This window comes from Macaca mulatta, chromosome 13 (genome assembly GCF_049350105.2).
Source record: "Macaca mulatta isolate MMU2019108-1 chromosome 13, T2T-MMU8v2.0, whole genome shotgun sequence".
Taxonomy (NCBI): domain Eukaryota; kingdom Metazoa; phylum Chordata; class Mammalia; order Primates; family Cercopithecidae; genus Macaca; species Macaca mulatta.
The window spans coordinates 27,912,647-27,930,010 of NC_133418.1; positions in this window are offsets into that span (position 1 = coordinate 27,912,647).

The window sequence follows — 17,364 nt, forward strand, 5'->3', positions numbered from 1 at the left end:
AGAAACTGCTTAGTGTTCTGTTAATTCATCTCACAGAGTTACATCCGTATTTCGTGGATCTCTTGGCTAGCCTTATTTCTGTGGAATCTGAGAACAGATATTTCGGATCCCTTTGAAGACTATAGGGCCAAAGGACATATCCTCTGATAACAAAGAGAAAGAAGCTTTCTGAGAAACTCCTTTGTGTTCTGTGAAATCATCTCACAGAGTTACAGTTTTCCCCTCAAGAAGCCTTTCGCTAAGACAGTTCTTGTGGAATTGGCAAAGTGATATTTGGAAGACCATAGAGGGCTACGTTGAAAAAGGAAATATCCTCAGATGAAATCTGGAAAGAAGCTTTCTGAGAAACTGCTTAGTGTTCTGTTAATTCATCTCACAGAGTTACATCTGTATTTCGTGGATCTCTTTGCTAGCCTTTTTTCTGTGGAATCTGAGAACAGATATTTCGGATCCCTTGGAAGACTGTAGTTCCAAAGGAAATATCCTCCGATAACAAAGAGAAAGAAGCTTTCTGAGAAACTTCTTTGTGTTCTGTGAAATCATCTCACAGAGTTACAGCTTTTCCCTCAAGAAGCCTTTCGCTAAGACAGTTGTTGTGGAATTGGCAAAGTGATATTTGGAAGCATATAGAGGGCTATGATGAAAAAGGAAATATCCTCAGATGAAATCTGGATAGAAGCTTTCTGAGAAACTGCTTAGTGTTCTGTTAATTCATCTCACAGAGTTACTTCTGTATTTCGTGGATCTCTTTGCTAGCCTTATTTCTGTGGAATCTGAGTACAGATATTTCGGATCCCTTTGAAGACTATAGGGTCAAAGGAAATATCCTCCGATAACAAAGAGAAAGGAGCTTTCTGAGAAACTTCTTTGTATTCTGTGAAATCATCTCACAGAGTTACAGCTTTCCCCTCAAGAAGCCTTTCGCTTAGACATTTCTTGTGGAATTGGCAAAGTGATATTTGGAAGCCCATAGAGGGCTACTGTGAAAAAGGAAATATCCTCAGATGAAATCTATAAAGAAGTTTCTGAGAAACTGCTTAGTGTTCTGTTAATTCAGCTCACAGAGTTACTTCTGTATTTCGTGGATCTCTTTGCTAGCCTTATTTCTGTGGAACCTGAGAACAGATATTTTGGATCCCTTTGAAGACTATAGGTCCAAAGGACATATCCTCTGATAAAAAGGAGAAAGAAGCTTCTTGAGAAACTTCTTTGTGTTCTGTGAAATCATGTCACAGAGTTACAGCTTTCCCCTGAAGAAGCCTTTCGCTAAAACAGTTCTTGTGGAATTGGCAAAGTTATATTTGGAAGCCCATAGTTTTCTACGGTGAAAAAGGAAATATCCTCAGATGAAATCTGGAAAGAAGCTTTCTGAGAAACTGCTTAGTGTTCTGTTAATTCACTCACAGACTTACATCTCTATTTCGTGGATGTGTTTGCTAGCCTTATTTCTGTGGAATCTGAGAACAGATATTTCGGATCCCTGAGAAGACTATAGGGCCAAAGGAAATATCCTCCGATAACAAAGAGTAAGAAGCTTTCTGAGAAACTTCTTTGTGTTCTGCGAAATCATCTCACAGAGTTACGGCTTTCTCCTCAAGAAGCCTTTCGCTAAGACAGTTCTTGTGGAATTGGCAAAGTGATATTTGGAAGACCATAGAGGGCTATCGGGAAAAAGGAAATATCCTCAGATGAAATCTGGAAAGAAGCTTTCCGAGAAACGGCTTAGTGTTCTGTTAATTCATCTCACGGAGTTACATTGGTTTTTCGTGTATCTCTTTGCTAGCCTTATTTCTGTTTAATCTGAGAACAGATATTTCGGATCCCTTTGAAGACTATAGGGCCAAAGGACGTATCCTCCGATAACAAATAGAAAGAAGCTTACTGAGAAACTCCTTGTGTTCTGTGAAATCATCTCACAGAGTTACAGCTTTCCCCTCAAGAAGCCTTTCGCTAAGACAGTTCTTCTGGAATTGGCAAAGTGATATTTGGAAGCCTATAGAGGGCTATGGTGAAAAAGGAAATATCCGCAGATGAAATCTGGAAAAAATCTTTCTGAGAATTTGCTTAGTATTCTGTTAATTCATCTCACAGAATTACATGTGTATTTCGTGGATCTCTTTGTTAGCCTTATTTCTGTGGAATCTGATAACAGATATTTCGGATCCCTTTGAAGACTATAGGGCCAAAGGACATATCCTCCGATAACAAAGAGAAAGAAGCTTCTTGAGAAACTTTTTGTGTTCTCTGAAATCATCGCACAGAGTTACAGCTTTGCCCTCAAGAAGCCTTTCGCTAAGACAGTTCTTCTGGAACTGGCAAAGTGATATTTGGAAGCCCATAGAGGGCTATGGTGAAAAAGGAAATATCCTCAGATGAAATCTGGAAAGAAGCTTTCTGAGAAACTGCTTTGCGTTCTGTTAATTCATCTCGCAGAATTACGTCTATATTTCTTGGATCTCATTGGTAGCCTTGTTTCTGAGGGATCTGAGAACAGATATTTCGGATCCCTTAGAGGACTACAGGGCCAAAGGACATATCCTCCGATAACAAAGAGAAAGAAGCTTTCTGAGAAACTTGTTTGTGTTCTGTGAAATCATCTCACAGAGTTACAGCTTTCCCCTCAAGAAGCCTTTCGCTAAGACAGTTGTTGTGGAATTGGCGAAGTGATATTTAGAAGCCCATAGAGGGCTATGATGAAAAAGGAAATATCCTCAGATGAAATCTGGATAGAAGCTTTCTGAGAAACTGCTTAGTGTTCTGTTAATTCATATCACAGTGTTACATCTGTATTTCGTGGTTCTCTTTTCTAGCCTTATTTCTGTGTTATCTGAGAACAGATATTTCGGATCCCTGAGAAGATATAGGGCCAAAGGAAATATCCTCCGATAACAAAGAGAAAGAAGCTTTCTGAGAAACTTCTTTGTGTTCTGCGAAATCATCTCACAGAGTTACAGCGTTCTCCTCAAGAAGCCTTTCGCTAAGACAGTTCTTGTGGAATTGGCAAAGTGATATTTGGAAGCCCACAGAGGGCTGTGGTGAAAAAGGAAATATCCTAAGATGAAATCTGGAAAGAAGCTTTCTGAGAAACTGCTCTGTGATATGTGACTTCCACTCACAGAGTTACATGTGTATTTCGTGGATCTCTTTGCTAGCCTTTTTTCTATGGAATCTGAGAACAGATATTTCGGATCCCTTTGAAGTCTATGGGGCCAAGGGACATATCCTCTGATAACAAAGAGAAAGAAGCTTCTTGAGAAACTTCTTTGTGTTCTCTGAAATCATCTCACAGAGTTACAACTTTCCCCCCAAGAAGAATTTCGCTAATAGAGTTCTTGTGGAATTGGCAAAGTGATATTTGGAAGCCCATAGAGGGCTACGGTGAAAAACGAAATATCCTCAGATGAAATCTGGAAAGAAGCTTTCTGAGAAACTGCTTAGTGTTCTCTTAATTCATCTCACAGAGTTACATCAGTATTTCGTGGATCTCTTTGCTAGCCTTATTTCTGTAGAATCTGAGAACAGATATTTCGGATCCCTTTGAAGACTATAGGTACAAAGGACATATCCTCTGATGACAAAGAGAAAGAAGCTTCTTGTGAAACTTCTTTGTGTTCTGTGAAATCATCTCACAGAGTTACAGCTTTCCCCTCAAGAAGCCTTTCGCTAAGACAGTTCTTGTGGAATTGGCAAAGTTATATTTGGAAGCCCATAGAGGGCTATGGGGAAAAAGGAAATATCCTCAGATGAAATCTGGAAAGAAGCTTACTGAGAAACTGCTTAGTGTTCTGTTAATTCATCTCACAGATTTACATCCGTATTTCGTGGATCTCTTTGCAAGCCTTATTTCTGTGGAATCTGAGAACAGATATTTCGGATTCCTTGGCAGTGTATCGGGCCAAAGGACATATCCTCCGATAACAAAGAGAAAGAAGCTTTCTGAGAAACTCCTTTGTGTTCTGTGAAATCATATCACAGAATTACAGCTTTCCCCTCTAGAAGCCTTTCACTAAGACAGTTCTTTTGGAATTGGCAAAGTGATATTTGGAAGACCTTAGAGGGCTATGGTGAAAAAGGAAATATCCTCAGATGAAATCTGGAAAGAAGCTTTCTGAGAAACTGCTTAGTATTCTGTTAATTCATCTCACAGAGTTACATCTGTGTTTCGTGGATCTCTTTGCTAGCCTTATTTCTGTGGAATCTGAGAACAGGTATTTCGGATCCCTTTGAAGACTATAGGGCCATAGGACATATCCTCCGATAACAAAGAGAAAGAAGCTTTCTGAGAAACTTCTTTGTGTTCTGTGAAATCATCCCACAGAGTTACAGCTTTCCCCTCAAGAAGCCTTTCGCTAAGACAGTTGTTGTGGAATTGGCAAAGTGATATTTGGAAGCCCATAGAGAGCTATGATGAAATAGGAAATATCCTCAGATGAAATCTGGATAGAAGCTTTCCGAGAAACTGCTTAGTGTTCTGTTAATTCATCTCAGAGAGTTACATCCGTATTTCGTGGATCTCTTGGCTAGCCTTATTTGTGTGGAATCTGAGAACAGATATTTCGGATCCCTTTGAAGACTATAGGGCCAAAGGACATATCCTCCGATAACAAAGAGAAAGAAGCTTTCTGAGAAACTCCTTTGTGTTCTGTGAAATCATCTCACAGAGTTACAGTTTTCCCCTCAAGAAGCCTTTCGCTAAGACAGTTTTTGTGGAATTGGCAAAGTGATATTTGGAAGACCATAGAGGGCTACGTTGAAAAAGGAAATATCCTCAGATGAAATCTGGAAAGAAGCTTTCTGAGAAACTGCTTAGTGTTCTGTTAATTCATCTCACAGAGTTACATCTGTATTTCGTGGATCTCTTTGCTAGCCTTTTTTCTGTGGAATCTGAGAACAGATATTTCGGATCCCTTGGAAGACTGTAGTTCCAAAGGAAATATCCTCCGATAACAAAGAGAAAGAAGCTTTCTGAGAAACTTCTTTGTGTTCTGTGAAATCATCTCACAGAGTTACAGCTTTTCCCTCAAGAAGCCTTTCGCTAAGACAGTTGTTGTGGAATTGGCAAAGTGATATTTGGAAGCCCATAGAGGGCTATGATGAAAAAGGAAATATCCTCAGATGAAATCTGGATAGAAGCTTTCCGAGAAACTGCTTAGTGTTCTGTTAATTCATCTCATATTGTTACTTCTGTATTTCGTGGATCTCTTTGCTAGCCTTATTTCTGTGGAATCTGAGTACAGATATTTCGGATCCCTTTGAAGACTATAGGGCCAAAGGAAATATCCTCCGATAACAAAGAGAAAGAAGCTTTCTGAGAAACTTCTTTGTATTCTGTGAAATCATCTCACAGAGTTACAGCTTTCCCCTCAAGACGCCTTTCGCTTAGACATTTCTTGTGGAATTGGCAAAGTGATATTTGGAAGCCCATAGAGGGCTACTGTGAAAAAGGAAATATCCTCAGATGAAATCTATAAAGAAGTTTCTGAGAAACTGCTTAGTGTTCTGTTAATTCATCTCACAGAGTTACTTCTGTATTTCGTGGATCTCTTTGCTAGCCTTATTTCTGTGGAATCTGAGAACAGATATTTTGGATCCCTTTGAAGACTATAGGTCCAAAGGACATATCCTCTGATAAAAAGGAGAAAGAAGCTTCTTGAGAAACTTCTTTGTGTTCTGTGAAATCATGTCACAGAGTTACAGCTTTCCCCTGAAGAAGCCTTTCGCTAAAACAGTTCTTGTGGAATTGGCAAAGTTATATTTGGAAGCCCATAGTTTTCTACGGTGAAAAAGGAAATATCCTCAGATGAAATCTGGAAAGAAGCTTTCTGAGAAACTGCTTAGTGTTCTGTTAATTCATCTCACAGACTTACATCTCTATTTCGTGGATGTGTTTGCTAGCCTTATTTCTGTGGAATCTGAGAACAGATATTTCGGATCCCTGAGAAGACTATAGGGCCAAAGGAAATATCCTCCGATAACAAAGAGAAAGAAGCTTTCTGAGAAACTTCTTTGTGTTCTGCGAAATCATCTCACAGAGTTACGGCTTTCTCCTCAAGAAGCCTTTCGCTAAGACAGTTCTTGTGGAATTGGCAAAGTGATATTTGGAAGACCATAGAGGGCTATGGGGAAAAAGGAAATATCCTCAGATGAAATCTGGAAAGAAGCTTTCTGAGAAACGGCTTAGTGTTCTGTTAATTCATCTCACGGAGTTACATTGGTTTTTCGTGTATCTCTTTGCTAGCCTTATTTCTGTTTAATCTGAGAACAGATATTTCGGATCTCTTTGAAGACTATAGGGCCAAAGGACGTATCCTCCGATAACAAATAGAAAGAAGCTTTCTGAGAAACTCCTTGTGTTCTGTGAAATCATCTCACAGAGTTACAGCTTTCCCCTCAAGAAGCCTTTCGGTAAGACAGTTCTTCTGGAATTGGCAAAGTGATATTTGGAAGCCCATAGAGGGCTATGGTGAAAAAGGAAATATCCTCAGATGAAATCTGGAAAGAAGCTTTCTGAGAAACTGCTTTGCGTTCTGTTAATTCATCTCGCAGAATTACGTCTATATTTCTTGGATATCATTGGTAGCCTTGTTTCTGAGGGATCTGAGAACAGATATTTCGGATCCCTTAGAGGACTATAGGGCCAAAGGACATATCCTCCGATAACAAAGAGAAAGAAGCTTTCTGAGAAACTTCTTTGTGTTCTGTGAAATCATCTCACAGAGTTACAGCTTTCCCCTCAAGAAGCCTTTCGCTAAGACAGTTGTTGTGGAATTGGCGAAGTGATATTTAGAAGCCCATAGAGGGCTATGATGAAAAAGGAAATATCCTCAGATGAAATCTGGATAGAAGCTTTCTGAGAAACTGCTTAGTGTTCTGTTAATTCATCTCACAGAGTTACATCGGTATTTCGTGGATCTCTTTGCTAGCCTTATTTCCGTGGAATCTGAGTACAGATATTTCGGATCTCTTTGAAGACTATAGGGCCAAAGGACATATCCTCCGATAACAAAGAGAAAGAAGCTTTCTGAGAAACTTCTTTGTATTCTGTGAAATCATCTCACAGAATTACAGCTTTCCCCTCAAGAAGCCTTTCGCTTAGACAGTTCTTGTGGAATTGGCAAAGTGATATTTGGAAGCCCATAGAGGGCTACTGTGAAAAAGGAAATATCCTCAGATGAAATCTGGAAAGAAGCTTTCTGAGAAACTGCTTAGTGTTCTGTTAATTCATCTCACAGAGTTACATCTGTATTTCGTGGATCTCTTTGCAAGCCTTATTTCTGTGGAATCTGAGAACAGATATTTCGGATCCCTTTGAAGACTACAGGGCCAAAGGACATATCCTCCGATAACAAAGAGAAAGAAGCTTTCTGAGAAACTCCTTTGTGTTCTGTGAAATCATCTCACAGAGTTACAGTTTTCCCCTCAAGAAGCCTTTCGCTAAGACAGTTCTTGTGGAATTGGCAAAGTGATATTTGGAAGAACATAGAGGGCTATGTTGAAAAAGGAAATATCCTCAGATGTAATCTGGAAAGAAGCTTTCTGAGAAACTGCTTAGTGTTCTGTTAATTCATATCACAGTGTTACATCTGTATTTCGTGGATCTCTTTTCTAGCCTTATTTCTGTGGAATCTGAGAACAGATATTTCGGATCCCTGAGAAGATATAGGGCCAAAGGAAATATCCTCCGATAACAAAGAGAAAGAAGCTTTTTGAGAAACTTCTTTGTGTTCTGCGAAATCATCTCACAGAGTTCCAGCTTTCTCCTCAAGAAGCCTTTCGCTAAGACAGTTCTTGTGGAATTGGCAAAGTGATATTTGGAAGCCCATAGAGGGCTGTGGTGAAAAAGGAAATATCCTAAGATGAAATCTGGAAAGAAGCTTTCTGAGAAACTGCTCTGTGATATGTGACTTCCACTCCCAGAGTTACATGTGTATTTCGTGGATCTCTTTGCTAGCCTTTTTTCTATGGAATCTGAGAACAGATATTTCGGATCCCTTTTAAGTCTATGGGGCCAAGGGACATATCCTCCGATAACAAAGAGAAAGAAGCTTCTTGAGAAACTTCTTTGTGTTCTCTGAAATCATCTCACAGAGTTACAACTTTCCCCCCAAGAAGAATTTCGCTAATAGAGTTCTTGTGGAATTGGCAAAGTGATATTTGGAAGCCCATAGAGGGCTACGGTGAAAAAGGAAATATCCTCAGATGAAATCTGGAAAGAAGCTTTCTGAGAAACTGCTTAGTGCTCTCTTAATACATCTCACAGAGTTACATCAGTATTTCGTGGATCTCTTTGCTAGCCTTATTTCTGTAGAATCTGAGAACAGATATTTCGGATCCCTTTGAAGACTATAGGTCCAAAGGACATATCCTCTGATGACAAAGAGAAAGAAGCTTCTTGAGAAAGTTCTTTGTGTTCTGTGAAATCATCTCACAGAGTTACAGCTTTCCCCTGAAGAAGCCTTTCGCTAAGACAGTTCTTATGGAATTGGCAAAGTTATATTTGGAAGCCCATAGAGGGCTATGGGGAAAAAGGAAATATCCTCAGATGAAATCTGGAAAGAAGCTTTCTGAGAAACTGCTTAGTGTTCTGTTAATTCATCTCACTGAGTTACATCCGTATTTCGTGGATCTCTTTGCAAGCCTTATTTCTGTGGAATCTGAGAACAGATATTTCGGATCCCTGAGAAGATATAGGGCAAAAGGAAATATCCTCCGATAACAAAGAGAAAGAAGCTTTCTGAGAAACTTCTTTGTGTTCTGCGAAATCATCTCACAGAGTTCCAGCTTTCTCCTCAAGAAGCCTTTCGCTAAGACAGTTCTTGTGGAATTGGCAAAGTGATATTTGGAAGCCCATAGAGGGCTCTGGTGAAAAAGGAAATATCCTAAGATGAAATCTGGAAAGAAGCTTTCTGAGAAACTGCTCTGTGATATGTGACTTCCACTCCCAGAGTTACATGTGTATTTCGTGGATCTCTTTGCTAGCCTTTTTTCTATGGAATCTGAGAACAGATATTTCGGATCCCTTTTAAGTCTATGGGGCCAAGGGACATATCCTCCGATAACAAAGAGAAAGAAGCTTCTTGAGAAACTTCTTTGTGTTCTCTGAAATCATCTCACAGAGTTACAACTTTCCCCCCAAGAAGAATTTCGCTAATAGAGTTCTTGTGGAATTGGCAAAGTGATATTTGGAAGACCATAGAGGGCTACGTTGAAAAAGGAAATATCCTCAGATGAAATCTGGAAAGAAGCTTTCTGAGAAACTGCTTAGTGTTCTGTTAATTCTTCTCACAGAGTTACATCTGTATTTCGTGGATCTCTTTGCTAGCCTTTTTTCTGTGGAATCTGAGAACAGATATTTCGGATCCCTTGGAAGACTGTAGTTCCAAAGGAAATATCCTCCGATAACAAAGAGAAAGAAGCTTCTTGAGAAACTCCTTTGTGTTCTGTGAAATCATATCACAGAGTTACAGTTTTCCCCTTAAGAAGCCTTTCGCTAAGACAGTTCTTGTGGAATTGGCAAAGTGATATTTGGAAGACCATAGAGGGCTACGTTGAAAAAGGAAATATCCTCAGATGAAATCTGGAAAGAAGCTTTCTGAGAAACTGCTTAGTGTTCTGTTAATTCATCTCACAGAGTTACATCTGTATTTCGTGGATCTCTTTGCTAGCCTTTTTTCTGTGGAATCTGAGAACAGATATTTCGGATCCCTTGGAAGACTGTAGTTCCAAAGGAAATATCCTCCATTAACAAAGAGAAAGAAGCTTCTTGAGAAACTTCTTTGTGTTCTGTGAAATCATGTCACAGCGTTACAGCTCTCCCCTAAAGAAGCCTTTCGCTAAAACAGTTCTTGTGCAATTGGCAAAGTTATATTTGGAAGCCCATAGTTTGCTACGGTGAAAAAGGAAATATCCTCAGATGAAATCTGCAAAGAAGCTTTCTGAGAAACTGCTTAGTTTTCTGTTAATTCATCTCACAGACTTACATCTGTATTTCGAGGATCTCTTTGCTAGCCTTATTTCTGTGGAATCTGAGAACAGATATTTCGGATCCCTTTGAAGACTATACGGCCAAAGGACATATCCTCCGATAACAAATAGAAAGAAGCTTTCTGAGAAACTCCTTTGTGTTCTGTGAAATCATCTCACAGAGTTACAGCTTTCCCCTCAAGAAACCTTTTGCTAAGACAGTTCTTCTGGAATTGGCAAAGTGATATTTGGAAGCCCATAGAGGGCTATGGTGAAAAAGGAAATATCCTCAGATGAAATCTGGAAAGAAGTTCTGAGAAACTGCTTAGTGTTCTGTTAATTCATCTCACAGAGTTACAAATATATTTCGTGGATCTCTTTGCTAGCCTTATTTCTGTGGAATCTGAGAACATGTATTTCGGATCCCTTTGAAGACAACAGAGCCAAAGGAAATATCCTCCGATAACAAAGAGAAAGAAGCTTTCTGAGACACTCCTTTGTGTTCTGTGAAATCATCTCACAGAGTTACAGTTTTCCCCTCAAGAAGCCTTTCGCTAAGACAGTTCTTGTGGAATTGGCAAAGTGATATTTGGAAGACCATAGAGGGCTATGTTGAAAAAGGAAATATCCTCAGATGAAATCTGGAAAGAAGCCTTCTGAGAAACTGCTTAGTGTTCTGTTAATTCATCTCACAGAGTTACATCTGTATTTCGTGGATCTCTTTGCTAGCCTTATTTCTGTGGAATCTGAGAACAGATATTTCGGATCCCTTGGAAGACTATAGGGCCAAAGGAAATATCCTCCGATAACAAAGAGAAAGAAGCTTTCTGAGACACTCCTTTGTGTTCTGTGAAATCATCTCACAGAGTTACAGTTTTCCCCTCAAGAAGCCTTTCGCTAAGACAGTTCTTGTGGAATTGGCAAAGTGATATTTGGAAGACCATAGAGGGCTATGTTGAAAAAGGAAATATCCTCAGATGAAATCTGGAAAGAAGCTTTCTGAGAAACTGCTTAGTGTTCTGTTAATTCATCTCACAGAGTTACATCTGTATTTCGTGGATCTCTTTGCTAGCCTTATTTCTGTGGAATCTGAGAACAGATATTTCGGATCCCTTAGAAGACTGTAGGGCCAAAGGAAATATCCTCCGATAACAAAGAGAAAGAAGCTTTCTGAGAAACTTCTTTGTGTTCTGTGAAATCATCTCACAGAGTTACAGCTTTTCCCTCAAGAAGCCTTTCGCTAAGACAGTTCTTGTGGAATTGGCAAAGTGATATTTGGAAGCCCTTAGAGGGCTATGGTGAAAAAGGAAATATCCTAAGATGAAATCTGGAAAGAAGCTTTCTGAGAAAATGCTCTGTGATATGTGACTTCCACTCACAGAGTTACATGTGTATTTCGTGGATCTCTTTGCTAGCCTTTTTTCTATGGAATCTGAGAACAGATATTTCGGATCCCTTAGAGGACTACAGGGCCAAAGGAAATAATATCTCATAACAAAGAGAAAGAAGCTGCTTGGAAACTTCTTTATGTTCTGTGAAATCATCTCACAGAGTTACAGCTTTCCCCTCAAGAAGCCTTTCGCTAAGACAGTTCTTGTGGAATTGGCAAAGTGATATTTGTAAGTCCATAGAGGGCTATGATGAAAAAGGAAATATCCTCGGATGAAATCTGGAAAGAAGCTTTCTGACAAACTGCTTATTGTTCTGTTAATTCATCTCACAGAGTTACATTGGATTTTCGTGTATCTCTTTGCTAGCCTTATTTCTGTTTAATCTGAAACAGATATTTCGGATCCCTTTGAAGACCATAGGGCCAAAGGACACATCCTCCGATAACAAATAGAAAGAAGCTTTCTCAGAAACTTCCTTGTGTTCTGTGAAATCATCTCACAGAGGTACAGCTTTCCCCTCAAGAAGCCGTTCGCTAAGACAGTTCTTGTGGAATTGGCAAAGTGATATTTGGAAGCCCATAGAGGGCTATGGTGAAAAAGGAAATATCCGCAGATGAAATCTGGAAAGAAGCTTTCTGAGAAACTGCTTTGCGTTCTGTTAATTAATCTCGCTGAGTTACATCTATATTTCTTGGATCTCTTTGGTAGCCTTGTTTCTGTGGAATCTGAGAACAGATATTTCGGATCCCTTAGAGGACTATAGGGCCTAAGGACATATCCTCCGATAACAAAGAGAAAGAAGCTTTCTGAGAAACTTCTTTGTGTTCTGTGAAATCATCTCACAGAGTTACCGCTTTCCCCTCAAGAAGCCTTTCGCTAAGACAGTTTTTGTGGAATTAGCAAAGTGATATTTGGAAACCCATAGAGGGCTATGGTGAAAATGGAAATATCCTCAGATGAAATCTGGATAGAAGCTTTCTGAGAAACTGCTTAGTGTTCTGTTAATTCATCTCACAGAGTTACATCTGTATTTCTTGGATCTCTTTGATAGCCTTATTTCTGTGGAATATGAGTACAGATATTTCGGATCCCTTTGAAGACTATAGGGCCAAAGGAAATATCCTCCGATAACAAAGAGAAAGAAGCTTTCTGAGAAACTCCTTTGTGTTCTGTGAAATCATCTCACAGAGTTACAGTTTTCCCCTCAAGAAGCCTTTCGCTAAGACAGTTCTTGTGGAATTGGCAAAGCGATATTTGGAAGACCATAGAGGGCTATGTTGAAAAAGGAAATATCCTCAGATGAAATCTGGAAAGAAGCTTTCTGAGAAACTGCTTAGTGTTCTGTTAATTCATCTCACAGAGTTACATCTGTATTTCGTGGATCTCTTTGCTAGCCTTATTTCTGTGGAATCTGAGAACAGATATTTCGGATCCCTTGGAAGAATGTAGGGCCAAAGGAAATATCCTCCGATAACAAAGAGAAAGAAGCCTTCTGAGAAACTTCTTTGTGTTCTGTGAAATCATCTCACAGAGTTACAGCTTTTCCCTCAAGAAGCCTTTCGCTAAGACAGTTCTTGTGGAATTGGCAAAGTGATATTTGGTAGCCCTTAGAGGGCTATGGTGAAAAAGGAAATATCCTAAGATGAAATCTGGAAAGAAGCTTTCTGAGAAACTGCTCTGTGATATGTGACTTCCACTCCCAGAGTTACATGTGTATTTCGTGGATCTCTTTGCTAGCCTTTTTTCTATGGAATCTGAGAACAGATATTTCGGATACCTTAGAGGATTACAGGGCCAAAGGAAATAATATCTCATAACAAAGGGAAAGAAGCTTCTTGGAAACTTCTTTGTGTTCTGTGAAATCATCTCACGGAGTTACAGTTTTCCCCTGAAGAAGCCTTTCGCTAAGACAGTTCTTGTGGAATTGGCAAAGTGATATTTGGAAACCCATAGAGGGCTATGGTGAAAAAGGAATTATCCTCAGATGAAATCTGGAAAGAAGCTTTCTGAGAAACTGCTTAGTGTTCTGTTAATTCATCTCACAGAGTTACATCTGTATTTCGTGGATCTCTTTGCTACCCTATTTCTGTGGAATCTGAGAACAGATATTTTGGATCCCTTAGAAGACTATAGGGCCAAAGGACATATCCTCCGATAACAAAGAGAAAGAAGCTTTCTGAGAAACTCCTTTGTGTTCTGTGAAATCATCTCACAGAGTTACAGCTTTCCCCTCCAGAAGACTTTCGTAAGACAGTTCTTGTGGAATTGGCAAAGTGATATTTGGAAGCCCATAGAGGGCAATGGTGAAAAAGGAAATATCCTCAGATGAAATCTGGAAAGAAGCTTTCTGAGAAACTGCTTATTGTTCTGTTAATTCATCTCACGGAGTTACATCTATATTTCGGGGATCTCTTTGCTAGCCTCATTTCTGTGGAATCTTAGAACAGATATTTCGGATACCTTAGAGGACTATAGGGCCAAAGGAAATAATCTCTGATAACAAAGAGAAAGAAGCTTTCTGAGAAACTTCTTTGTGTTGTGTGAAATCATCTCACAGAGTTACAGCTTTCCCCTGAAGAAGCCTTTCGCTAAGACAGTTCTTGTGGAATTCGCAAAGTGATATTTGGTAGCCCATAGAGGGCTACGGAGAGAAAGGAAATATCCGGAGATGAAATCTGGAAAGAAGCTTTCTGAGAAACTGCTTAGTGTTCTGTTAATTCATGTCACAGAGTTACATCCGTATTTCGTGGATCTCTTTGCTAGCCTTATTTCTGTGAAATCTGAGGACACATATTTCGGATCCATTTGAAGACTATAGGGCAAAAGGAAATATCATCCGATAACAAAGAGAAAGAAGCTTACTGATAAAATTCTTTGTATTATGTGAAAACATCTCAGAGTTACAGCTTTCTCCTAAAGAAGCCTTTGGCTAAGACAGTTCTTGTGGAATTGGCAAAGTGATATTTAGAAGCCCATACAGGGCTATGGTGAAAAAGGAAATATCCACAGATGAAATCTGGAAAGCAGCTTTCTGAGAAACTGCTTAGTGTTCTGTTAATTAATCTGCCAGAGTTACATCTATATTTCGTGGATCTCTTTGCTAGCCTCATTTCTGTGGAATCTGAGAACAGATATTTCGGATCCCTTAGAGGACTATAGGGCCAAAGGATATATCCTCCGATAACAAAGAGAAAGAATCTTTCTGAGAAACTTCTTTGTGTTCTGTGAAATCATCTCACAGAGTTACAGCTTTCCCCTGAAGAAGCCTTTCGCTAAGACAGTTCTTGTGGAATTCGCAAAGTGATATTTCGTAGCCCAAAGAGGGCTACGGTGAGAAAGGAAATATGCGGAGATGAAATCTGGAAAGAAGCTTTCTGAGAAACTGCTTAGTGTTCTGTTAATTCATCTCACAGAGTTACATCTGTATTTCGTGGATCACTTTGCTAGCCTTATTTCTGTGGAATCTGAGAACAGATATTTACGATCACTTTGAAGACTATAGGGACAATGGACATATCCTCCAATAAAAAAGAGAAAGAAGCTTTCTGAGAAACTGCTTAGTGTTCTGTTAATTCATCTCACATAGTTACATCTATATTTCGTGGATCTCTTTTCTAGCCTTGTTTCTGTGGAATCTGAGAACAGTTATTTCGGATCCCTTAGAGGACTATAGGGGCAAAGGATATATCCTCCGATAACAAAGAGAAAGAAGCTTTCTGAGAAACTGCTTTGTGTTCTGTGAAATCATCTCACAGAGTTACAGCTTTCCCCTCAAGAAGCCTTTCGCTAAGACAGTTCTTGTGGAATTGGCAAAGTGATATTTGGAAGCCCATAGAGGGCTATGGGGAAAAAGGAAATATCCTCAGATGAAATCTGGAAAGAAGCTTTCTGAGAAACTGCTTAGTGTTCCGTTAATTCATCTCACAGAGTTCCATCTGTATTTCGTGGATCTCTTTGCTAGCCTTATTTCTGTGGAATCTGAGAACAGATATTTCGCTTCCCTTTGAAGAATATAGGGCCAAAGGAAATATCCTCCGATAACAAAGAGAAAGAAGCCTTCAGAGAAAATTCTTGGTGTTCTTTCAAATCATCTCACAGAGTTACAGCTTTCCCCTGAAGAAGCCTTTCGCTAAGACAGTTCTTGTGGAATTGGCAAAGTGATATTTGGTAGCCCATAGAGGGCTACGGTGAGAAAGGAAATATCCGCAGATGAAATCTGGAAAAAAGCTTTCTGAGAAACTGCTTAGTGTTCTGTTAATTCACCTCACAGAGTTACATCTGAATTTCGTGGATCACTTTACTAGCCTTATTTCTGTGGAATCTGAGAACAGATATCTACGATCACTGAAGACTATAGGGACAAAGGACATATCCTCCAATACAAAAGAGAAAGAAGCTTTCTGAGAAACTTCTTTGTGTTCTGTGAAATCATCTCACAAAGTTACAGCTTTCCCATCAAGAAGACTTTCGCTAAGACAGTTCTTGTGGAATTTGGAAAGTGATATTTGGAAGCCTATGGAGGGCTATTGTGAACAAGGAAATATCCTCAGATGAAATCTGGAAAGAAGCTTTCTGAGAAACTACTCTGTGATATGTGAGATCGACTGATAGAGTTACATCAGTATTTCGTGGATCTCTATGCTAGCCTTATTTCTGTGGAATCTGAAAACAGATATTTCGGATCCATTTGAAGACTATAGGGCCAAAGGAAATATCCTCCGATAACAAAGAGAAAGAAGCTTTCTGAGAATCTTCTTTGTGTTCGTGAAATCATCTCACAGAGTTACAGCATTCCCCTCAAGAAACCTTTCGCTAAGACAGTTCTTGTGGAATTAGCAATGTGATATTTGGAAGGCCATAGAGGTCTATGGTGAAAAAGGAAATATCCTCAGATGAAATCTGGAAAGAAGCTTTCTGATAAACTGCTTAGTGTTCTGTTAATTCATCTCACATTGTTACATCTGTATTTCGTGGATCTCTTTGCTAGCCTTATTTCTGTGGAATCTGAGAACAGATATTTTGGATCCCCTTGAAGGCTATAGGGCCAAAATAATTATCCTCCGATAACAAAGATAAGGAAGCATTCTGAGAAACTTCTTTGTGTTCTGTGAAGTCATCTCACAGAGTTACATCTTTCCCCTCAAGAAGCCTTTCGCTAAGACAGTTCTTGTGGAATTGGCAAAGTGATATTTGGAAGCCCATAGATGTCTACGGTGAACAACGAAATATCCTCAGATGAAATCTGGAAAGAAGCTTTCTGAGAAACTGCTTAGTGTTCTCTTAATTGATCTCACAGAGTTACATCTGTATGTCGTGGATCTCTTTGCTAGCCTTATTTATGTGGCATCTGAGAACAGATATTTCGGATCCCTTTAAAGACTATAGGGCCAAAGGAAATATCCTCCGATAACAAAGAGAAAGAAGCTTTCTGAGAAACTACCTTGTGTTCTGTGAAATCATCTCATAGAATTACAGCTTTCCCCTCAAGAAGCCTTAAGCTAAGACAGGTCTTGTGGAATTGGCAAAGTGATATTTGGAAGCCCATAGAGGGCTATGGAGAAAAAGGAAATATCCTCAGATAAAATCTGGAAAGAAGCTTTCTGAGAAACTGCTTAGTGTTCTGTTAATTCATCTCACATTGTTACATCTGTATTTCGTGGATCTCTTTGCTAGCCTTATTTCTGTGGAATCTGAGAACAGATATTTCGGATCCCTTTGAAGAGTATAGGGCCAAAGGAAATATCCTCCGATAACAAAGAGAAAGAAGCTTTCTCAGAAACTTTTTTGTGTTCTGTGAAATCATCTCACAGAGTTACAGCTTTCCCATCAAGAAGCCTTTCTCTAAGACAGTTCTTGTGGAATTGGCAAAGTGATATTTGGAAGCCCATAGAGGGCTATGGTGAAAAACGAAATACCCTCAGATGAAATCTGGAAAGAATCTTTCTGAGAAGCTGCTTAGTGTTCTGCTAATTCATCTCACAGAGTTACGTCTGTATTTCGTGGATCTCTT